Source organism: Hyla sarda, chromosome 6, assembly GCF_029499605.1.
Source record: "Hyla sarda isolate aHylSar1 chromosome 6, aHylSar1.hap1, whole genome shotgun sequence".
Lineage (NCBI taxonomy): Eukaryota > Metazoa > Chordata > Amphibia > Anura > Hylidae > Hyla > Hyla sarda.
The window spans coordinates 33,877,269-33,902,035 of NC_079194.1; the positions used below are offsets into that span (position 1 = coordinate 33,877,269).

The 24,767-nt window shown below is 41.9% G+C and overlaps 1 protein-coding gene across 5 annotated transcripts in view; it reads left to right on the forward strand.

The window, feature by feature from the left end:
* The window catches only part of PTPRC (protein tyrosine phosphatase receptor type C), a 223,924-nt gene that overhangs the window by 66,038 nt on the left and 133,119 nt on the right, over positions 1–24,767 (forward strand). Inside the window, exon 1 of one of the 5 annotated variants that reach the window (XM_056523478.1) lies at positions 15,306–15,331. The exons of the other annotated variants lie outside the window; for them this stretch is intronic. The gene's annotated coding sequence lies outside the window, so the exon portion shown is untranslated. Of the gene's footprint in view, positions 1–15,305; positions 15,332–24,767 lie in introns of those variants that run through there. 5 annotated transcript variants of the gene reach the window in all.

Genomic DNA, 24,767 nt, shown 5'->3' on the forward strand with positions numbered 1-24,767 from the left:
AGCAAGAGAGAGCCGGAGACAAGAGAGCGAGGATTGGCTGGCCACACAGATGACCACACACTAGACCTCCAAAGGTCCTTCAACACAACTTACTAGAATTAACATTGGTCATGTGACCTAAGGTCCTGCGATACTATATAGCTAATTAAACCTATAATTATTTATACATGTTAACATCATAGAATTACATAAGAAAGAGGCGACTAGGGGCTATCCCACTAGGAGGATGCTACTGGAACCGGTACCGGGACACCACAACACATGCAGTCAAAAATATGGTGCCAGTTTGCAATATTCGTATACAGAGAAAATTTTCAGTGAATTTTCATACCTTCGTGTGGAGTATTCGGGGTGGGGAATGATGACCGGGAAGGTGTCAGAAATTTTTTACATTATACGAGGGACTTTCAAAAAGTTTCCGCACTTTTATATTTTGGTTGGATATGGTGAAGGCGATAGGAGTAGTAATCGGTCGCGTCATGTGACTTGCATAGCAAAGGAAGGTGACTATGTAGAATAGTGATGTCATTTTTTTCTTTTTAAAAAAAATAGAGTTAATAAAAGCGTGAAAATGTTTTTTTAACGTCCCTCGTACTTGGACTTTTTGTTTTATGTCGTTTTGGTAGCTCGATGGGCGTCTTCATATAGAGGCGTAGAGGGGGTTACATGATTTTCGCCATGATTCTGGAAAGCAAGACATTTTTATGCCTGCCATGCTTTTTTTTTTTAATCCAAAAAAATTTATGTACATAGATCCAAATGGACCATAATGAATGATGTCGGTGACATACTCTTAGAAGTGCCGAAATTGGTCTAAAGCAGTGGTCTCAAAAGAATGGCCCTCCAGCTGTTGCAAAACTACAACACCCAGCAGGCCCGGACAGCCAGCGGCTGTCCGGGCCTGCTGGGTGTTGTAGTTTTGCAACAGCTGGAGGCACCCTGGTTGGGAAACACTGCCCTAGAGGTTTCCTCCACTACGTTTTTTTTTTTTTTCCCTCTTCTGTGTTCTGGGGGATGACTCTTTTTGAGTTGAGGATTTGCCATTGGCATGCTGGGAGTTGTAGTTTTGCAACAGCTGGAGGCACCCTGGTTGGAAAACACTGCCCTAGGGGTTTCCTCCACCACAGGGTTTTTTTTTTTTTCCTCTCCTGTGTTCTGGGGGATGACTCTTTTTGAGTGTAGGAATTGCCATTGGCATGCTGGGAGTTGTAGTTCTGCAACAGCTGGAGGTTCCCAGTTTGGAGAGCACTGTTGTAAATGATATAAAATGTTAAATTTAAAAATAAACAAAAAAAGTAAAAAAAAAATTAAAAATGCAGCAAAAGTCCTACAGTAAAGAAAATGGTACCTTATAAAGAACGTGAGAACATATATAGCAAGCGAGCGCTTCCTGTGCACGCTGAAATGGAGAAGTGAAGTTTCCCCACACCCTGTCTAGTTTTTACACCTCTCTTTCGCGATTCATTTAGAAACTCAACTGCGCGGAGACCTCAGTACGAAGCTGCTCTCTCCCTCCCCCTTCCCGGTGGGTTTTCAAAGAAATAACACTGTGTAGGTGCAAATAGAATTCGGCAAAGCTTAAAAAAAAAAAATAAAGGCAGTAGCAATAAATAGGATTTGGGACTTTGTTAATGTATGTCAAAAAAGTAAAAAAGTAAAAAATAAAAAAAAGGTCATTGGAGATCTGATAGGAGAACTGGCGGTGGTATAAAGGAATTAAATAGCATTGTAATGTATACAAAATGGGGACCGATCTGAAGTGCTAAGTAAAATGGCTTCCGGATTCCGTGACTGGGTTGAGACCACGGTTTAGAGGTCCTTTTAGGTTTTGTGTTATAAATTGGGAGTTGTTAAAGGTAATGTTTCGCCTAAATTTTTAGAGACAGATACTAAAGCATGTTTTTTTTTTTTTTTTTATCTTAGGGAGCATTCACATCACGATTTTACCATCCTACCTCTTCTCACGATTTTTAACTTTGAAATCGTACAAATCTGCACGCCAAGTGGTATCCATTGACTTCCATTTCCATTAATGATAGACAAGAAATGCATCAGTTTTGATCCGCATCCGATTTTGCACGATTTAACCCCTTAAGGACCAAGGACGTATGAGTACGTCCTTGGTCCCACTCCCGTGATATAATGCGGGGTCCCATATCAATGCGGGCATCATATCACGGCGGGCCCGGCGTCATAGTGAAGCCGGGACCCGGCCGCTAATAGAGCGCGGTGCCGCGCGCTATTAACCCTTTAGCCACGCGCTCAAAGCTGAGCCACGCGGCTAAAAGTTAAAGTAAAAACTGCCGGTTAGCTCAGTGGGCTGTTCGGGATAGCCGCGACGAAATCACGGCATCCCGAACAGCTTACAGGACAGCCGGAGGGTCCCTACCTGCCTCCTCGCTGTCCGATCGCCGAATGACTGCTCAGTGCCTGAGATCCAGGCATGAGCAGTCAAGCGGCAGAATCATCGATCACTGGTTTCCTATGAGAAACCACTGATCAATGTAAAAGATCAGTGTGTGCAGTGTTATAGGTCCCTATGGGATAACAATGATCAGTGTGTGCAGTGTTATAGGTCCCTATGGGAGCTATAACACTGCAAAAAAAAAAAGTGAAAAAAAGTGAATAAAGATCATTTAACCCCTTCCCTAATAAAAGTTTGAATCACCCCCCTTTTCCCATAAAAAAAAACACAGTGTAAATAAAAATAAAAATAAACATATATGGTATCACCGCGTGCGGAAATGACCGAATTATAAAAATATATCGTTAATTAAACCGCACGGTCAATGGCGTACGCGCAAAAAAATTCCAAAGTCCAAAATAGTGCATTTTTGGTCACTTTATATATCATGAAAAAATGAATAAAAAGCGATCAATAAGTCCTATCAATGCAAATATGGTACCGCTAAAAACTTCAGATCACAGCGCAAAAAATGAGCCCTCATACCGCCCCATACGCAGAAAAATAAAAAAGTTATAGGGGTCAGAAGATGACAATTTTAAACGTATTAATTTTCCTGCATGTAGTTATGATTTTCCAGAAGTACGACAAAATCAAACCTATATAAGTAGGGGATCATTTTAATCGTATGGACCTACAGAATAATGATAAAGTGTAATTTTTACCACAAAATTTACTACGTAGAAACGGAAGCCCCCAAAAGTTACAAAACTGTGTTTTTTTTTCAATTTTGTCGCACAATGATTTTTTTTTCCGTTTCACCATAGATTTTTGGGCAAAATGACTGACGTCATTACAAAGTAGATTTAGTGGCGCAAAAAATAAGGTGCAAAATTGAAAGAGTTTTTTTTGGTGCAAAATTGAAAGAGTTATGATTTTTCAAAGGCAAGGAGCAAAAAGCGAAACTGCAAAAACGGAAAAAACCCCGGTCCTTAAGGGGTTAAAGGGGTTATCCAGGAAAAAACTTTTTTTTATATATCAACTGGCTCCAGAAAGTTAAACAGATTTGTAATTTACTTCAATTAAAAAATCTTAATCCTTTCAGTACTTATGAGCTTCTGAATTTAAGGTTGTTCTTTTCTGTCTAAGTGCTCTCTGATGACACCTGTCTCGGGAAACGCCCAGTTTAGAAGCAAATCCCCATAGCAAACCTCTTCTAAACTGGGCGTTTCCAGAGACAGGTGTCATCAGAGAGCACTTAGACAGAAAAGAACAACCTTAACTTCAGAAGCTCATAAGTACTGAAAGGATTAAGATTTTTTAATAGAAGTAATTTACAAATCTGTTTAACTTTCTGGAGCCAGTTGATATATATAAAAAAGTTTTTTCTTGGAATACCCCTTTAAGATCGGAGGTACAACCGTGGTTAACCATGATTTTTCGTCCAGATTCAAAATCGGATGGAAATTGTGTCCGATTTTTTTTATTATTGATGTCTATGTAAATCGCATGGAATCGTGTGATTGTGCGATTCTATCAGATTAATCGCACACAATTTTTTTTTGTACACATGTGCAGTAGCCTTCAAAACACATACTTCAAATATATAAAACTTTATTGCCATTGGCATACATATTAATTTTAAAAACAGGATCAGATTTTTATTGAAAATCAGATGGAATTTTCAAACGTACGATTTTTGGATACGATTAAAAAATCTGATAGCAAAGAGATTTTTACATACGATTGTATACGATTTTTTTGCAATCCAATTTCTTCCGATTTTATGGTCCGATAATCGGATGGTTAAATCGTCATGTGAACCTAACCTTAGCTTTTTCCATTTTTTGATTGGCATTTAAAAAAAAAAAATTGTACATTATTATGGGGGCGGCCATCTTGCTTGATCGGTTTTCAACAGCATTTTAGCTGAGTTCACATTGGAGTCGAGCCCTGTTCAGAGGAACGCGACTAGCAAAGTCCGTACAAATTATGGTAGCTTAGGGGAGAAAAAAAACCTTCATGTTCTAATTTTTTCTCTGCTCAATTGTGAAACGATGGACCCCAAACGGAAACATGACAGAGCCCATTCAAAGTCAATGGGACCCGTAGAGACACGACTGCGTCCGTTGTGCTCGGTTCAGGGTCCATTCTGCTCTTTTTTATTGCGCTGGACGGACTCTAAATGAGTGGGAGTACCGTTGAGTCCTAGTAACTTTGAATGCGGCCCATTGGGTTTTTGTTGAGCAGAGAAAAAATTAGGACATGAACAGGTTGGTGCAAAATGCCAGTGTGTGCGTAGTCTTAGAGATATGCTTTACAGCAAGCCCCATGGACAAAGACAACAATGGACAGGAGCTGACATGAATGGGAGATGTGTCTGGGCATTCTCTGTGACCTCTGGCCACCCATATTGTGCATACTAATCTTGTGCTGTGGACTGATATATGCCCTGAGGAAGTTACCACAGGTAATAGAAATGTGTTGGGACAGTGATCAGGGTTCCAGTGGCACATTATATTGTAAATGTATGGATATATGTGATTAATTCATAGTGGATGCCCAAGCCTTTCATTTTTATGGGTTCACTTACCCCAATTGGTGACTTTTCAATGAGAGAAAATTAACCCCTTAAGGACCGGGCCATTTTTCATTTTTGCACTTTAGTTTTTTCCTCCTCACCTTCTAAAAATCACAGCGCTTTCAATTTTCCACCTACAGACCCATATGAGGGCTTGTTCATTGCACCAACAATTTTACTTTGTAATGACATGAATCATTTTATGACAAAATCTACGGCGAAAACAGAAGAAAAATATTTGTGGGGCAAAATAAAAAAAAATGCCATTTTGTAAATTTTGGGGGCTTCCGATTCTACGCAGTGCAATTTTCGGTAAAAATGACACAATTTCTTTATTCTGTAGGTTCATACAGTTACAAGAATACCTAATTTATATAGGTTTTATTTTATTTTACTACCTAAAAAAAATTATAACTACATGCACCAAAATTCATATGTTTAAAATCTTATCTCATCTTCTGACCCCTCTAACCTTTTTATTTTTCCGTGTATGGGGCGGTATGAGGGCTCATTTTTTGCACCGTGATCTGAAGTTTTTTTTATCAGTATCATGATTGTTTTGATGGGACTTTTTGATCAGTTTTTATACATTTTTTTAGGATATACAAAGTGACCAAAAATACACAATTTTGGACTTCGGAATTTCTTTACATTCCATGCCATTGACTGTGCGGTGTAATTAATCTTATATTTTTGTAGTTTGGACATTTGCGCATGTGGCAATACTACATATGTTTATTTTGTTAATATATTTTTTATATAGAATTTGGGAAAATGGGGGGTGATTCAAACTTTTAATATGGAAGGGGTTAATGGGTGTTTTTTTTTTTTACTTTTATTTTACTTTTTTTTTTATCAATAGAATTCCATAGAACAATAGAATTGTACAGCACTCCATTGATCTGTGTGATCTGTGCTCGATTGTTCAAGCCTGGTTCAGCCAGGCTCTATCAATAACGGAGCCGCAGCGAGCACAGGAAGAGAGGTAAGCCCTACGGCTACCTCAAAAGTGGATTGCCCTCCACGATCGCGATGCGGGGGGGGGGGGGAGGGGGTAAGGGTGGGGTCGATCCAGCCCACTGGACCACCAGGGACCGGTTAAAGGTCCCTTTAGATGCCACTGTCAGCTTTGACAGCGGCGATCTAAATGGTTAATAGCCATATGTCGGCTATTATTGGCACCCCCCCAGCTACAGGAATCAGTTGGGGGCCGGCCAGTATGGCGTGGGCTCGAGTCGGGAGCCCGTGCCATACACTGTTTGCCGTCTCAGGGGGAGCTGACTCGTCCTTAGACGGCAACCGGTTAAAGCTCACTCCCCCTTGTTGTGCTTATTTTTGGTATCATTTTTGTGTTCTTATCATCACAGACAGAACAGCAAGTCTCAGCTTAGTTTAAGGCCTAGTGGCCAAAATAAAAACTGCAAGATTTCAGGATTATTTTCAAATATAGAAAAAAAAAAACATCACTAAAAATTTTTTTAAAAGTATGTTTAACATAGAAAAAAAATCTTGATTTAAACAGTAGGTTATTTTCTGATGACACCTTCTCCTTAAAGCGTTAATCCCATCTCATGTTGCTGCCATCGCTTTATCATTGCTGAGGGTCTGACAATCCTGAGAAGGAAGGGGGCGCAATACTGGTGTTGTGCTGAGTACCTTTTACTGTTTGTCCCCCCACACCCCTCACATAGGCTAATGTAGAGGGGAGAAGCCGCCGCAGGGAGCGGCTAGCGCTCTAGACCTCACCCAATAGACACTTCCATAGCTTTTACTTTGTATCTTCTGTAGCAATTATTTATTTATTTATTTTTTCAGTTTCCTGTTAATTTCCACTGTACAGATTGTTATCACTTGAATAAGTTCCTGTTTTCCAGGTTTAACAGTAATGCAAGTAACTTACTGGTATTAAAAAACAAAACAAACAGAAACCCATACATGATCAGTGACATCATGTACACCCGATATATTGTGACATCATGTACACCCGATATATTGTGACATCATGTACACCCAATATATTGTGACATCATGTACACCCGATATATTGTGACATCATGTACACCCGATATATTGTGACATCATGTACACCCGATATATTGTGCCATCATGTGCCCCTGATATATTGTGACATCATGTACACCCGATATATTGTGACATAATGTACACCCGATATACTGTATTGTGACATCATGTACACCCGATATGTTGTGACATCATGTACACCCGATATATTGTGACATCATGTACACCCGATATATTGTGGCATCATGTGCCCCTAATATATTGTGACATCATGTACACCCGATATATTGTGACATCATGTACACCCGATATATTGTGGCATCATGTGCCCCTGATATATTGTGACATCATGTACACCCGATATATTGTGACATCATATGCCCCTGATATATTGTGACATCATGTACACCCGATATACTGTATTGTGACATCATGTACATCTGATATATTGTGACATCACACACACCCTATGTATTGTGACATCATGTACACCTGATATATTGTGACATCATCTACATTCGATATATTGTGACATCATGTACACCCGATATATTGTGACATCTTGTACACCCGATATATTGTGGCATCATGTGCCCCTGATATATTGTGACATCATGTACACCCGATATATTGTGACATCATGTACACCCGATATATTGTGGCATCATGTGCCCCTGATATATTGTGACATCATGTACACCCGATATATTGTGACATCATGTACACCCGATATATTGTGGCATCATGTGCCCCTGATATATTGTGACATCATGTACACCCGATATATTGTGACATCATATGCCCCTGATATATTGTGACATCATGTACACCCGATATACTGTATTGTGACATCATGTACACCTGATATATTGTGACATCATGTACACCCGATATTTTGTGACATCATGTACGCGCAATATATTGTGACATCATGTACACCTGATATATTGTGCCATCATGTACACCTGATATATTGTTCCATCATGTACACCCGATATATTGTGACATCATGTACACCCAATATATTGTTCCATCATGTACACCTGATATATTGTGACATCATGTACTACTGATATATTGTGACATCATGTACATCCAATATATTGTGACATCATGTACATCTGATATATTGTGACATCACACACACCCTATGTATTGTGACATAATGTACACCTGATATATTGTGACATCATCTACATTCGATATATTGTGACATCATGTACACCCGATATATTGTGACATCTTGTACACCCGATATATTGTGACATCATGCACATCCGATATATTGTGACATCATCTACATCCGATGTCTTGTGACATCATATATATCCGATATATTGTGACATCATGTACGCCTGATATATTGTGACATCATGTTTATCCGATATATTGTAACATCATGTACACCTGATATATTGTGCCATCATGTACACCCGATATATTGTGACATCATGTACACATGATATATTGTGACATCATGTTTAACCGATATATTGTGACATCCTCTACATCCGATATATTGTAACATCATGTACACCTGATATATTGTGCCATCATGTACACCCGATATATTGTGCCATCATGTACACCCGATATATTGTGACATCATGTACACATGATATATTGTGACATCATGTTTAACCGATATATTGTGACATCCTCTACATCCGATATATTGTAACATCATGTACACCTGATATATTGTGCCATCATGTACACCCGATATATTGTGACATCATGTACACATGATATATTGTGACATCATGTATAACCGATATATTGTGACATCCTCTACATCCGATATATTGTGACATCATGTACACCCGATATATTGTGCCATCATGTACACCCGATATATTGTGCCATCATGTACACCCGATATATTGTGACATCATGTACACCCGATATTTTGTGACATCATGTACACCCGATATATTGTGACATCATGTACACATGATATATTGTGACATCATGTACACCTGATATATTGTGCCATCATGTACATCCGATATATTGTGCCATCATGTACACCCGATATATTGTGACATCATGTACACCCGATATATTGTGACATCATGTACACATGATATATTGTGACATCATGTATAACCGATATATTGTGACATCATCTACATCCGATATATTGTGACATCACACACACCCTACATTATGCGCACCTGATGCAAATATTGTCCTTGATTGGATTTAAAGTCCAAATCCAAAACCCTGTGATGAAAGTCAACATTGCTACCCAGAACTTTATTAGTTCCTGAGACTTTTGGTCTAGCTCTGCCGTAAGGCTAGGCTTCCTCACAGGTTTTTTTCTGGTGTTTTTTGTAATAATGCCACTGCAGTTTTTGACCCAAAGCCAGAAGTGTATTCAAAGGGAATGGGAAATATAAGGGAAGGACTAATACTTCTCCTTACTGCTGGATCCACATCTGACTTTGGCTCAAAAACTGCAGTGGCAGTTTTTAAAAAAATGCCAGAAAAAAACCTATGTGAAAACCTAGCCTAAAAGAAAACCAAAGTAATCTTTGCTCTTTATGAAGACAAATATTAAGTCATCATACACAGCCAGCCATAAAAGAACTTTGTACTTTGCTTCCATTCAGCCGGCCATTATATATTGTGCCCTCATCCAGCCTGCCATGTTAAGCCATTACTATACTCCCATCTGGCCAGCCATGAGCCATTATATACTGTAACATACGCACATTAAGCCAGTCATGTTAACTATTATGCATTGTGCCCCCCCAGCCAGCCATGTTGAGCTATTAATACTGTGCCCCCCCAGCCAGCCATGTTGAGCTATTAATACTGTGCTCCCTTCAGCCAGCCTTGTTGAACCATATCCTGTGCCCCCACCCCCCAGCCAGCCATTTTGAGTAATTGAGCCCTTAGTACTGTACCCCTCCAGCCAGCCTGTCCCTGGTACCCTTTTGTCAGAGTAAGAAATAAGATAAGAATAAGATATTGCCCCACAATGGGGGAGATTTATGGAGATTTATCAAAGTTGTCTATGTCCCGCATCAATATAGACCAAACTACAGAGGGTTAGGCCGGTCTATTGTGCGCCTAATTTATCAAAAGGCGCACGGCTCTTGATAAATTATGCGCACGGACTTCGGGATCTATGCTTTAGACTGTATTTAAACCTTCTCCAGCATGGTCTGACATTTTGACGTACTTTCAGCCGATGCGACTTGTCACTGAAAAGTGTGCCGTTCTGGCCTTAACCAGCCAGGCCTGGTATTGAGATACGGATGTAGGCCGCGTGATGATGTATTCCCACCATCCAACTCCGGGAGGCAGTGCCGAGTGGTGTTGCAGGGACCCTGTAGCTCCCGTGCACTGACGATCAGTGTTAGTTCAAATGTAAACGAGTCCTATTGATGCACCTAAAATAAAACCGGGGTACTCGGGCAGGGAACCAGACATGTTGTGTAGTGCCGTTCATCTGAAGGAGGTGGCATGAAAAGGGCAGAGGCTGAAGCCTCCTTTCTACACATTGGCCCTGATTTACTAAGAGTGTTGTGTAGGTTTCTTTGAGGGGTTTAATTCCCTACAATTTATTTTCCCTACATTTTCCACTTTCCCAACATCTTTCTTTTTTTTTTTTTACACATGCTGTGATCTGTAAGGTTTTCCTCAGCTCAAATCCACCACATTTAAAAAAAAAAAAAAAAAGACGTAGAAAATATGTTGGATTTTTGTGAAAATGTTGGCATAAATTTGCATAAAAATTCACAAAAAAAAAACCAAAAAAAAAATAAAATGAATATTTTTCAATATGAATATATAGCACTATGTTCCAAATATTAGTAAAACTGCGTGCCAAAAAGTGCCAATATTCGATAAAAATTCACATTACGAATATTCGTGCTCAACACTAGTCAAATGGATCTATGGACATCAAAGCCATCAACTCACCTAAATAATGCTGCATGGAATGGTTTTTTGATCTGCCGCAAACACACCAAAGAAAACTAGACTAGCGCTCGATTACTGGACATTTGTAATATCACTTTGTTTTGAATAAAAGTTCTCTTAGAATATTTAAAAATAAAGGGAGATTTTTTATTAAAAGTTATATATTTGTATATAGTATTCAATGAAGAGGCTGCCGTGAGTCTGTGACCATTATTGGCCATTATCATCTAGCATGTTTTGGAATCGTTGCAGGTGCACAGAAGCTGTGCCAGACCGGGCACTGTGGACAGGGACTCGTGAAAGCGTTGAATCCAGCACCAAAATCATGAACTTTATTCAATCAATTATAATCAGTCCGTCTGGTTTTTCTTGGTGTCCGACGCTTTTTGAGCCTTAGGGCTTTTTACTCATATCCTGCTATGACTAAGAGCTTCCGGACGTGAAACACGTCAGACTCACAAACCACCAGTCTAACAGTTTTTTTTAAGCATCAATAAAGTTCATGATCTTTGATCAATCTTTCACAAGTCCTAGCATGGTATGGGGTGGCAATGTGGGCGAGGTTATAGTTGACTAGATGAGAGAAAGTACTAAATAAAATGAATGAAATTGCAAATTGCATAATTCTGATATACTTGTTGGAACTTTTTGGGGTTCAACTGGTGCATGGCTACGGTAACTGTCCCTAATTTGTATTTACCTTTATTCTTTCCAGGGTAGGGGGCAGAGATGTGCACAGGTTGACTAGAAAGTTGAGCCCCTGCCCTTTTGATGCCCCTCCTAAAGGTGTCCCTTTTCCCTTGCAGGAAGTAAAATGAGTGGTGATACATACAATGTATATGTGATGTCCCAGTACAGGACATAGTCCCGTACAGTACTTAGGCCCTGTCAGGTTGAGTCCCTCTGTGTCCTAGGGGCTCTCCTGAAGCGTCTCCCCCATAGTGTTATATGTATTAGATATAAAGGACCTTTGAGTTAGTCACGTGATACTGTTGTCACATGTTCAATTCACATGTTTGTTACTCAGAGAGCACCAGCTAACCAGGTGACCTGCAGCTTGACCTATGGGCTCCTTGCTCAGCCCCCTTTTATAAGAGGGAGAGCCATTACAATCTCTATCTTCCACCACATTCTCTGCTGAGGTCAAGTTCAGTCCAGACGTCTCAGAGCCAGTGTCCAGCACATCTGGAGGTCTCAAGCCTAACCTACAGCCACATGTCAGTAAGTCAAGTCATCTAGGTCTGCTGTCACTACCTACAGTCAATTCAAGTCAGTTATAGTCACCGTGGCTGTCCTAAAGTCTGTCAAGTCGCTGCAAGTCCCAGCAAGCTGCAGGTTCCCCTCCGAGTTACTGGTCACCTCTCTGGGATCCTGGCCTAGCTGTAAAGACTGTTACCATCTGTCTACCTCAGTAGAGCTACCGTTAACCCTGACCTGGTCTTGGACTATTATTGCCCTGCCTAACCTAGGGATAGCGGAGCTACCTTCGGGTGGTTACTTAGGAAAACCACGCCCTGGCGTCACGAACATTTAAAGGTTAATAACATCTGCCCCATACACCTCATCGCACCCCTGTGGCACACCACATATACATCATCACTCAGAAGCAGGGGTCAGAAGATCCAGGGCCTGTGCTCCGGATACAGCAGGAAGGAATAGAAAGCACCACATGCCCCTCTGCCTACCTGACTTATTCTGTGGGCTGTCATTTGAACTGGAGTGAGCTGGATGGTGGAGCAATAGGGGATCCTGCAGCTCCTGCCCTTTTCTCCTCCCCTGTCCTGTATGACACCACAGAGGTCTGCATTTAGTTATGGGTTCCAGGGCTACTCCAGGAAAGTTAGGCTTAAAACTTCAAAAATGGGTTAGAACACCTGACCCTACTGTGATCTCCTGTACGGGGCTCGGCTACTCACCCGTCCCCGGTGCGCTCAGACCCCCACCCTCAGAGGGGTGCTTGAGTGACGGTCCACTCAGTCAATCACAGGCAATACATATAGGCCCACATTTATCATTGCAGTGCAAGTGAAGCATTTTTTTTACTCCTTTTTTTTTTGTGTGTGCTGATAATGTGTCGGAGCACCAAATTTATTAAAAGGTAAAAGAGCTTTGATACATTTTGTGCAGGTCCACATTTTCTAAAATTTCTGTCTACACATACACCAAAAAGCTACACCATGTCTGGGCTGGTGTAGTTTTAGAGACTTTTCAATGGCTTTGTGCCTTTTTTTGCTCCTTTTTACAAAAAGGCACAATGATAAATCCCTTCTATATCATGTTTATTGCCGAAATCAGTGGATTGCAACTCAAAATCAGTGGATTGCAACTCAAAATCAGCAGAAATGTGCAAACAAAACCCTGCTTGCGCCTTTTTTAGACACAAAAAACTGTCTAAAGACAATGAAAAATGTGGGCCATAATGTCCACCTCACCACTCAGTATTGTACAAGAGCAGGGAGTCTGGCTGTAATAGGACTTCCTGCTCCTGTACTGTAGCACAGCAGTGCAGGTAAACACTTCAGGCTGTGTACAACGGCATCATGTTCTCACGATAAAAAGGAGAGCGCTCCATAGCGTAAAACCACCTTTGGGTAAGCCAGTGAAATAACTAGAGACTCTTACCACTGGTTGTTCTGTAACCCCACACACAACATTGGTAAGAGTGGATGGGTATCAATACCAGGTCTGCAGCCTTCCCAATCACGAGAATTATAGTAGAGAAGAGACTTCCAAGGAATGGATGGGTTTTAATGGCGCTGACCTGGACCAGAATTATCAGGTTAAAACCGGCAGGTTTATTCAGGTAACAAACAATGCAACGCGTTTCACCGCGCTTGCGCGGTGAAACGCGTTGCATTGTTTGTTACCTGAATAAACCTGATTGTTTTAACCTGATAATTCTGGTCCGGGTCAGCGCCATTAAAACCCATCCATTCCTTGGAAGTCTCTTCTCTACTATAATTCTCATGTTCTCACGTGCAGCCTGTAGGAGATGGTCCTGAGCTCCTCCGAGTGACAGGGCACTGAGCAGAGGATACAGAGGGCCCGGCCTGCATGGAGTCGGTGTCAACACTATATGGTCGCCGTATGGGGGGGGGGGGATATTTGTCTGTGTACAATGATTTTTCTTCAGCATAAATATGGGGGCATTATCCTGTCACTATGTGGGGGTAATGGGGGAGATTTATCAAAACCTGTCCAGAGGAAAAATTGACCAGTTGCCCATAGCAACCAATCAGATTGCTACTTTCACTTTTGAAAAGGCCTCTGAAAAATGAAAGAAGAGATCTGATTGGTTGCTATGGGCAACTGGGCAACTTTTCCTCTCGACAGGTTTTTATAAATCTCCTCCAATGTGTAGTCATGGTGTGGTACAATTATTTGTCTCTTGTATATAGGTGTTATTTGTGATTTTGGACTGTGTACTAGGGTTTTTATTCAGTATCAGTTTGCTGTTATTATCAGGGCACTATGTGGGGGTAATGTGTAGTCATGGTGTGGCGGAATTATTTATCTCTTGTATAGTGGTGCTATTTGTAACATAGGTGTGGTAAGCTTGTGGGGGTATAGGGTATATGGGGTGTAGCTGTGCAGTGATGAAAGGGTGCTGGTTTAAGCCTGAACTGTCGTGACGCCAGGGTGAGGGCTACTCAATATATACTTGTCCTATCGCCACCCGTCAAAAGAACGACAGGGAGGAATAAATGATTGTCCACAACCGGAGATTCAGAAAACTGTAGAAAACTTTACTGCAGATTTTATGCAGAGGTGAAACAGGAACATAAGTACAGTCTATGAGGATCCTGACAGTTGGTTGTGACCATGTGAGTATAAGCTCTGGAGATTGATTTACGCTGTTCCGCTAGATTTAGGGGATTGGTTTTAGGTCCAGCAGTCATGCAAGCTTTAGCAGGGATTTGATTTAGTAACTCACGGTTAGTAAGTTGCGGGATTGTTAGGCTTCAGGCCTGGTTTTGGCTTGTAAGTCGCACGGATCTCCTCTCTCTGCTAGTCCGGAACCTAAGAGAGGCTGCTTGCTTTGCAGCTCAGGAGCAAGAGCACAAGAGAAGAGAGCGAGGATTGGCTGGCAGCGTCCTTATATGGGCAGGGGCTGGCCTTGAGCTGATTGGTTCATCCCAACTGTCAGTCCTTTACACAAAGGATTATGGTAGAACATGTGACTACTCACGTGACCTGGAAGGTCCTTTAGCATACCATAACATGTGACCTAAGGTCCTGCAGACTCTATATAGATCAATACATTACACTAATTATATACATGTAACACATAAAATTAAAGAACAAAGAGGTGACTAAGGGTTATCTCAGCAAGCGGACCCCAACGGTACCAAGGAACTCTGACTGAAATACAGTACCGGGACACCACATAGGTCTGTGTATAATGGTTCTTATTCTGTATCAGAATGGTGGTACAATCCCTATGTAATGGTAATGTAAGTGGTCATGGTTTGGCACAGTTATTTATCCCTTGTATAGTGGTGTTGTTATTGGTCTGTGCATAGTGATGTTATTAGTGATAATTGACTGTGTATAGTGCTGTTGTTATTGGTCTGTTATTAGTGATAATTGACTGTGTATAGTGGTTTTTAGGATGGTATTATTTAGTCACTGCAGTAGTAATATGTATCCAAGTGTTGAGGTATTATTTTAGCATGCAACCCTGGCGAGCGACGATGCACACACTGTATGCATTGCCACTCACTTATTGGGGCAATGGCAGACTGGGACCTACTGGGCAATGCTAAGCAGTGTGGCATCATTATGTGGGCATTTAAATAAACAATTATAAGAAGTGCCCTTTCCTTCACTTCAGCCCCTGGCCAACGGCTGTCCGGGCATGCTGGGAGTTGTAGTTATGCAACATCTGGAGGTGTGCAGGTTGGAGACCACTGGTCTAGGGTGAGGCTATATTCACACATCCGGAATGTCCACATGGAAAATCTCTGTGTGGGCATTCCGGAGAGTGCTGGTGCCATGATATGCCGGCACGAGGACCGCATGATAATGCGCCGTCTCTATGCATTCCGTGTGGTGTCCGCAGAAAAAATGAACATGTTCCTTCTTTCTGCAGACACGGAAAATGGAATTTCCATGCCAGATGTTTCTTATTGTGTGCAAAGCGCAGCTGAATACTGTTGAAATCAATGGGACTCTACTGCTTCAGAATCTCTGGCGGAAATCCAATGCGGAATTCTGCCCGGAAATTTCGGACATGTGAACATGGCCTAATACTCCCGAATCATCAGGACACACTTTATTAAATTCTCTATTACTGCTTTAAAGGGGTACTCCGGTGAAAACCTTTTTTCTTTTAAATCAACTGGTGGCAGAAAGTTAAACAGATTTGTAAATTACTTCTATTAAAAAAATCTTAATCCTTCCTCAACTTATTAGCTGCTGAATACTACAGAGGAAATTCTTTTCTTTTTGGAATTCCCTCTGATGACATCACGAGCACAGTGCTCTTTGCTGACGTGATTATAATAATAGGAATAATAACTCTTTATTTATTGTTGTCCTTAGGGGGATTTTAACCCAAGGCCCCAGCACTGTAAGGCAGCAGTGCTAACCACTGAGCCACCATGCTGCCCTTAGCATACATCTGCTATGCACGGTTGCTAAAATGGACAGAGATGTCAGCAGAGAGCACTGTGCTCGTGATGTCATCAGTGTTCCAAAAAGAAAGGAATTTCCTCTGTAGCATTCAGCAGCTAATAAGTACTGGAAGGATTAAGATTTTTTAATAGAAGTAATTTACAAATATGTTTAACTTTCTGCCACCAGTTGATTTAAAAGAAAAAAGGTTTTCACCGGAGAACCCCTTTAACAACACATCAAAGGAGTTCTGTAGTGAAACATAACTTATCCCCTATCCAAAGGATAGGGTATAAGTAATAGATCGTAGGGGTCCGAACGCTGGGAACCGACCAGATCTTCAGAACTGGGCCCCGGCAGTCTACTGGAAATGGGCGTGCCGACACCTGCATGGCGCGGTGGGATGACACGCCCCCTTTATGGCTTCCTGCTTCCGGCAGACTGTCAAATTCAGGAGATCCCAGGGGTCCCATCAGTTGGACCCCCACGATCTCTAACTTTTTCCTTATCTTTTGTATAGGGGATAAGTTATGTTTCACTTCACTACTCGCATTTGATGATTACAGCAGCTGCTGGAGTTCGGTCACATGGTACAGCCCGGGCCCCGGAGGTTGACTCATGGCGATCACTTAAACTGAGCGCACAGACCTACAAACAGTGCCGCCGAATGGAGACATAAAAAAAAAAAAAAAGACATAAAGACGTAAAAAAAATCAATGAAAATAGATAAATAGCATATTGAGCTTTAGGTCTCTTGACAAAAAAAAAAAATAAATCAAACATATCAAAAAAAAATAAAATAAAAATAAAAACCCTCAGTGGAGAGAGAGAGAGAGAGACAGTGGATTCGTAGACGCAGATGGTTAGATTTGTATCGGCCTCGGATGTGTTTTATCTCCGTGTATCAGAAAGAAAGATGAAGGCCGGGGAGCTGAATAACAAGAGTTTGCTTGAAAAGAGCTGAAAGCCACAAGTGGCGGCGGCGAGCTGCGGTTTGATGGCTGATACCGTAGAGAGACTTTAATTACATTGTTGTTCCTGTTGACAGCTTGTGATAAAACTATTCGGAGGCGGGAGGCCGGCTCTGGACAGGCTTGATGTGCGCTCAGCAACGCAACGCAGGAAATATGTTCATCAGCGCCGACGAACCGCTCGACACAGTGGGGATTGTTCGCCGGTAAAGACAGGGCCATATCCCACGTCTGATGTAGTAAAAAAAAAAAAGAAAAAGAAAATCACAATACTATATCAGAATACATGTCTTCCCAACCAGGGGGCCTGCAGCTGTTGCAAAACTACAACTCCCAGCATGTCCGGACAGCCAACGGCTGTCCGGACATGCTGGGAGTTGTAGTTTTACAACTATTAAAAATGTACTTCCGTCGCTGTACAAAGATTGAGGCTAGTTTATTATGCTTTCAACAAGAAAATGGAGACAAAGTTTCGCACAAACCATTGATAAATTCTCCCTTCCGGGGGGGGGGGGGGGGGGGGAGGGGGGGGGGGCTCACACACATACACAGATGTGCATACACACATGCATAAGTATACACACACTCACATGTATGCACACAAGCATACACACACACAGACATACACATACACACATACAAACACACATATACACACATACACAAATACATATATGCAAACACATACACACAACATACACATACACACAAATACACATGTGCATACACATATACACTCACATACAGTAAACACACATGCATACACACAAATACATGTGCATACACAGACACACACAAACACAGATGCACACACACACACACACACACACACACTCAGGCGAATGATGTAGGATGCTTAGTTTCCTATCACGATGACCTACATTTGCCCATTTGTGCAAAAAAAAAAAAAAACAAGTAATGACGTGTAACAATTTTACATTGCAACTTTTGTCAACACCTGCAAATTAAACAAAGTGTCAAAGGCGGATGTGGTTACAGGTATAAGGTACATTTAGTAAAGGGGTTCGCCCAAGATAGGTAAATAGAGATAGATAAATAGATAGATATGAGATAGATAGATAGATATGAGATAGATAGATAGATAGATATAAGATAGATATATAGATATGAGATAGATATGAGATAGATAGATAGATATGAGATATATAGATGGATAGATAGATAGATATGAGATAGATAGATATGAGATAGATAGATATGAGATAGATATGAGATAGATAAATGTGAGATAGATAGATCATTTATTAATCTGCTGTAACCTCACTATACACTGAACACTTCTGTTCTATATTTCCTTTCTATACTCAGCTGTTCCTTAGCTCATTACTGTCATCTATCTTGTAGCTCTATGGATCCATTCACCTCCTGTGGTGTTATTAAAGGGGTACTCCGGTGGAAAACATTGTTTTTTAAATCAACTGGTGCCAGAAAGTTAAACAGATTTGTAAATTACTTCTATTTAAAAATCATAATCTTTCCAACACTTATCATCTGCTGTATGCTCCAGATCAAGTTGAGTTGTTCTTTTCTGTCTGACCAAAGTGCTCTCTGCTGACACCTCTGTCTGTGTCAGGAACTGTCCAGAGTACAGGCAAATCCCCATAGCAAACCTCTCCTGCTCTGGACAGTTCCTGACATGGACAGAAGTGTCAGCAGAGAGCACCGTGGTCAGACTGGAAAGAACTACACAAGTTCCTCTGTAGTATACAGCAGCTGTTAAGTACTGGAAAGATTAACATTTGTAAAGAGGAGTCATTTACCAATCTGTTTAACTTTCTGACACCAGTTGATTTTTTTTTTTTTTACAGTGGAGTACCCCTTTAAGTTGAGTAATAAAAAAAATTCAGCTCAAGTCTAGAAGACAAAGTATGGAGCACTGATCATGGTCCCGAGGGGCAGTAGTTTTATACTGGAGCAAAAGTAATCAGTTCTGTCTGGTATTTATGTTACTTTAGACCAGTGTTTCCTAACCAGGGTGCCTCCAACTGTTGCAAAAGTACAACTCCTAGCATGTCCAGACAGCCAAAGGCTCCTGAGGAAGTTGTGTAGTTCTCTCCAGTGGGACCACTGCTGACACCTCTGTCCATGTCAGGAACTGTCCAGAGCAGGAGAGGTTTGCTATGGGGATTTTCTCCTGCTCTGAACAGTTCCTGACATGAACAGAGGTGTCAGCAGAGAGCACTGTGGTCAGACAGGAAACAACTACACAACTTCATCTGGAGCATACTGAAGTATTAAGATTTTAATATCAGTACTGATCTGAAGAAGGGGGCGGCACCCCCGAAACGTGTCATCTGTTTTATTGTGTTTTTTTTTCCAATAAAATCCTCCAGTGTTGTTGTATTACCCTCATCTCTGGTAAAATGTTTTATTCATCTTCTGGATATTCACAGCGCCACTCCAAGGGTCTTCTTTCTGTCTTCTACACCACGTTGCTTTAATTTCTATGTACCCTGGAATATGTATTAAAATTTGACAATTTGTCCTAAAAAAATAAAAAATAAAATGCCAGCTAGGGAAATATGAAAACACAGAAGGTTATGGCTGATGAAAAGCTATCAGACAGGATTCTTCCCGCGGTTCTTAAGGCCAAATTGTCTCGGTCCTTAAGGGGTTAACAAGACGTTACATGACAGATTCTCCTTCGGTAATGTCACTTCCAGTCTGTCTGTTTCAGGAGAAGTGGAAGATGCATTAAGCCACCCTCCAGCCCCCTTGCATTTTGTAACAGGGTTTCCCAACCAGTGTGCCTCCAGCTGTTGCAAAACTACAACTCCCAGCATGCCTGGAAACTATGCCCAGAATATCTATGAGATGAGATTTTATAGTGTGAATAAGCCCTTAGTGGCACAGTCGCTAAGATTGCCAGGTTCTTCAAAATCCCTATATATTAGGGTTTTGCTTTCACGTTCCTTTGGATTTACTAACAGTCTACATGTAGTGTATATGTTTTTTATTTTTATTTGTGTCTTTCTGCGTTCTGTTGCTGTCAGGATCCGGACTGGTATGCGGAGAGGACACTGGAGGTGGATCCTCTGTGTCAGTGGGGTGATGACGTGGGCCGTACCAGGGGAACGGAATCTAAGGGGTTACTGGTTTTCACCAGAGCCCGCCGCAAAGCCGGATGGACTTGCTGCGGCAGGTAACCCCCAGGTCGTTTCACCCGATAGCGACTCAACCTCACTGACAGCTGAGACAGGCGCGGTACACAAGGACAAGGCAAGAGCAAGGTCGGACGTAGCAGAAGGTCAGGGCAGGCAGCAAGAGTCATAGTCAGGGGCAACAGCAGAAGGTCTGGGTACACAGGCTTGGGAAGACCCTAAACGCTTTCTCAGGGCACAAGGCAACAAAATCCGGCAAGGACAGGTAGGGGAAGTGGGTATTTATATCAATGGAGGTGATAGACACTGATTGGGCCAGGCACCAATTAGTGGTGCACTGGCCCTTTAAATCTCAGAGAGTCGGCGCGCGCACGCCCTAGAGAACGGGGCCGCGCGCGCCGGGACGTGACAGCCGGGGAACAGGAGAGGTGAGTGGATTGGGATGCGACCCACGGGCGGGCTCGTCCCTCTATGCGGATCGCATCCCCGCCGGCAGAGACAGTGCAGCGCTCCCGGTCAGCGGGTCTGATCGGGGCGCTGCAGAGAGGAGAACGCCGTGAGCGCTCCGGGGAGGAGCAGGGACCCGGAGAGCTCGGCGTAACAGTTGCGCCATTATGGGACAGTTTGCGCACATGATGTCAATAATTAGTTGGGACTTTGTGGGTTTTATTGCAAAAATTAAAAAATAAATAAATAAATAAATTTAAAATATACTTGATACACACAAAATAATTATGCTAAAAAAGGCAAGACAAAATAAATAAATAAAAATACACAAAGCTAAGCCAAGCTAAGTCTGGGCTGGTGTATATTTGCGACTTTTGTGTGGTTTTTGCGCAAACATTTGCAACAAAAAACAAAACAAAAAACAAAATCACAGTTGATAAATTCATTACCACTACAAGAAACTACCGTATTTTTCGCCATATAAGACGCACTTTTTCTTCCTCTAAACTGGGGGGGGGGGGGAAGTTGGTGCGTCTTATACGGCGAATACACCCCTATCGCGGTGGTCTCTGCAGCCATCAATGGCCGGGACCCGCGGCTAATACAGGACATCGCCGATCGCGGTGATGCCCTGTATTAACCCTTCAGATGCGGCGATCAAAGTTGACCGCCGCGTCTGGAGGGAAAGTGACACTAACCCGGCTGTTCAGTCGGGCTGTTCGGGACCGCCTCGGTGAAATCGCGGCGTCCCGAACAGCTTACAGGACACCGGGAGGGACCTTACCTGCCTCTTCGGTGTCTGCTCCGTGCCGGGATCCCCTGCATGGCCGGCGCTCTCCTTCGACGTCATCACGTCGTTGCGCACACCGTCCCGTCATCCAGAAGGAGCGGCGTGCGTAGCGACGTGATGATGGCGACAGAGAGCGTGGATCCCGGGGAAGAAGACGTCCGGAGCGTCAGGGACACCACGGGGACGCGGTGACAGCGATGGAGCGACATCCAGGGCAGCGGTACGGGTCAGGAGCGGCGGGGACATGTGAGTATTACCTTCTATACCAGTGGTCTTCAACCTGCGGACCTCCAGATGTTGCAAAACTACAACTCCCAGCATGCCCGGACAGCCAACGGCTGTCCGGGCATGCTGGGAGTTGTAGTTTTGCAACATCTGGAGGTCCGCAGGTTGAAGATCACTGTTGGGTTCAGAATCTTTTTTTTCTAGATTTTGCACCTTTAAAATTGGGTGCGTCTTATACGCCGGTGCGTCCTATAGGGCAAAAAATACGGTAATTTTCACAGCTGGTCCGTACACCCTTTAAAAAAATTTAAAAAATTAAGTGGAAACCAAAAAGTCACAAAAAATAGCACCAAATGTGAGACAAATATACACACAACAAAAGCTCTAAAAAGAATGATAAATGCCCCCATATGTGACTCTGAAGCCGTGCTCATTATTTATTTTATTTATTTATTTTTAAAAAGTTTGAATGCGTCAAGAAAGAGCAGCAGCCGGAAGTCTGCCCCCTATTACGTAATACAATTTATCGCAATATATTCCATTGGTGCAGATAACATTCTGTGTGCACTAGTGTCTTATAGTGTTGCTCGCGAATATTCGCAATTCAAATTTTAATCGCGAATATCGCATATTCGCGAATTCGAGAATATAGCACTATATATTCGCAATTACGAATATTCGCTTTTTTTTTTTGTTCACAGTGATCGTTGCATCCCTCTCTGCTCTTCGCATATGCGCATATTCGCGAATATTGAGCCCTCCCTTCTTTTATGGTATAGGGCATGTCCGGGCATGCTGGGAGTCGTAGTTTTGCAACATCTGGAGGTCGGCAGGTTGGAGACCACTGCACAAGCCCATTAGTTCCCTATACCATTAAAGGGGTACTCCGGTGAAAAACTTTTTTTTTTTTTTTATCAACTGGTGACAGAAAGTTAAACAGATTTTTAAATTACTTCTATTAAAAAAAATCTTAATCCTTCCTGTAGTTATCAGCTGCTGTATACTACAGCGGAAATTCTTTTCTTTTTGAAACACAGAGCCGTCATATATTCGCAAAATTTGCATATTTGTTATATTCTTTTTTTCCCCCGCATATTTATGCGCATATGTGAAAATATATGTGCATATTCGCGAATATTGAGCCCTCCCTTCTTTAACCCCTTAACGACGCAGGACGTATATTTACTTCCTGCGCCGGCTCCCGCGATATGAAGCGGCGGGACCCGTGGCTAATACCAAACATCGCCGATCGCGGCGATGTGCGGTATTAACCCTTTAGAAGCGGCGGTCAAAGCTGACCGCCGCTTCTAAAGTGAAACTGAAAGTATCCCGGCTGCTCAGTCGGGCTGTTCGGGACCGCCGCGGTGAAATCGCGGCGTCCCGAACAGCTGATCGGACACCGGGAGGGCTCTTACCTGCCTCCTTGGTGTCCGATCGACGAATGACTGCTCCGTGCCTGAGATCCAGGCAGGAGCAGTCAAGTGTCGATAATGCTGATCACAGGCGTGTTAATACACGCCAGTGATCAGCATAGGAGATCAGTGTGTGCAGTGTTATAGGTCCCTATGGGACCTATAACACTGCAAAAAAAAGTTAAAAAAAAGTGTTAATAAAGGTCATTTAACCCCTTCCCTAATAAAAGTTTGAATCACCCCCCTTTTCCCATAAAAAAAATCAAACAGTGTAAAAAAAATAAATAAATAAACATATGTGGTATCGCCGTGTGCATAAATGTCCGAACTATAAAAATATATCATTAATTAAGCCGTACGGTCAATGGCGTACGCGCAAAAAAATTCCAAAGTCCAAAAAAGCGTATTTTGGTCACTTTTTATAACATTAAAAAATGAATAAAAAGTGATCAAAAAAGTCCGATCAAAACAAAAATCATACCGATAAAAACTTCAGATCACGGCGCAAAAAATTAGTCCTCATACCATCCTGTACGTGGAAAAATAAAAAAAGTTATAGGGGGTCAGAAGATGACATTTTTAAACGTATAAATTTTCCTGCATGTAGTTATGATTTTTTCCAGAAGTGCGACAAAATCAAACCTATATAAGTAGGGGTATCATTTTAACCGTATGGACCTACAGAATAATGATAAGGTGTAATTTTTTACCGAAATATGCACTGTGTAGAAACGGAAGCCCCCAAAATTTACAAAATGGCGTTTTTTTTTTCAATTTTGTCGCACAATGATTTTTTTTTCCGTTTCGCTGTGCATTTTGGGATAAAATGACTAATGTCACTGTAAAGTAGAATTGGCGACACAAAAAATAAGCCATAATATGATTTTTAGGTGGAAAATTGAAAGGGTTATGATTTTTAAAAGGTAAGGAGGAAAAAACGAAATTCCAAAAACGGAAAAAACCCTGCGTCCTTAAGGGGGTTAAAGGGGTACTCCGGTGAAAAATGTTTTTTTTTTTTAAATCAACTGGTGCCAGATTTGTAAATTACTTCTATTAAAAAATCTTAATCCTTCCTGTCCTTATTAGCTGCTGAATACTACAGAGGAAATTATTTTCCGTTTGAAACAGAGAGCTGTCTGCTGACATCATGACCACAGTGCTCTCTGCTGACATCATGACCACAGTGCTCTCTGCTGACATCTCTGCCCATTTTTAGGAACTGCCAGAACAGCATATGTTTGCTA